This window comes from Myotis brandtii, unplaced genomic scaffold (genome assembly GCF_000412655.1).
Source record: "Myotis brandtii unplaced genomic scaffold, ASM41265v1 scaffold1297, whole genome shotgun sequence".
Taxonomy (NCBI): domain Eukaryota; kingdom Metazoa; phylum Chordata; class Mammalia; order Chiroptera; family Vespertilionidae; genus Myotis; species Myotis brandtii.
The window spans coordinates 270,223-270,864 of record NW_005354584.1 but is presented as its reverse complement, the minus strand read 5'-3'; the positions used below and the strand labels follow the sequence as shown (position 1 = coordinate 270,864).

At 61.4% G+C, this 642-nt stretch overlaps 1 protein-coding gene across 3 annotated transcripts in view; it reads right to left on the bottom strand.

Moving 5' to 3' along the window:
• The window catches only part of WRB (tryptophan rich basic protein), a 39,854-nt gene extending 39,408 nt beyond the window's left edge, over positions 1-446 (bottom strand). Inside the window, exon 1 of one of the 3 annotated variants that reach the window (XM_014534371.1) lies at positions 153-446. The gene's annotated coding sequence lies outside the window, so the exon portion shown is untranslated. The remainder of the gene's footprint in view (positions 1-152) is intronic. The other 2 variants (XM_014534372.1, XM_014534373.1) reach the window with 2 other exon arrangements.
• Between the last annotated feature and the right edge of the window lie 196 nt (positions 447-642).

Below are 642 nucleotides of genomic sequence, written 5' to 3'. Positions count from 1 at the left end.
AGTTGCCCCGAAGCCCCTATTCATGCTCCAGGAGGAGCAGAAGTAAGAGAATCACAAAACAAGGATCAAACTTCCGCCCCCACAGTCACTAGCGGGGTGACTATGTGAGTCAAACTCCTGTGGGAGGTAAAGGAAGATGGGGCGGCATTCACCTCTCACCGCAGCCGTGACAGCGGGACACGAGATCACGCACTCGCGCTGGGCAAGAAGCGCCGCTGAGACAGCGCTCCCCGGCGGGCGCCCGGCGCAGCCCTGAGTCAAGGCAGCATCACACGGTCCTGAGGTTCTGGGTCCGCACTGCCAACCACGCCACCCCATTTCTCCTGCACCCTCAGCTCCATCTCTCCGGGGCCTGCGAGGAAGGCCGAGGCCTCCGGCAACCCGGGGGCGCCGTGTTGCTCCGGGCACTGTCCCCCTAGCAGCCGAGGCTGCCGGACGCCTCCAGAGACAAGAAATAACGGAAATGGGGGGGGGGGGGCACTAAGAACGCCCAACCTGAACACTGCTCCACGTGAAAGCGTGGCCAAGCGTTGCCAGGCATTTCTCTCACGTCTGTATTTACTGATTTGAGTGTTTCTTTCTTAAAACGCAGAAGATCCGACCAAGGCGCTTCTGCAGGCCGAATGCGGCCATCGCGCGGCC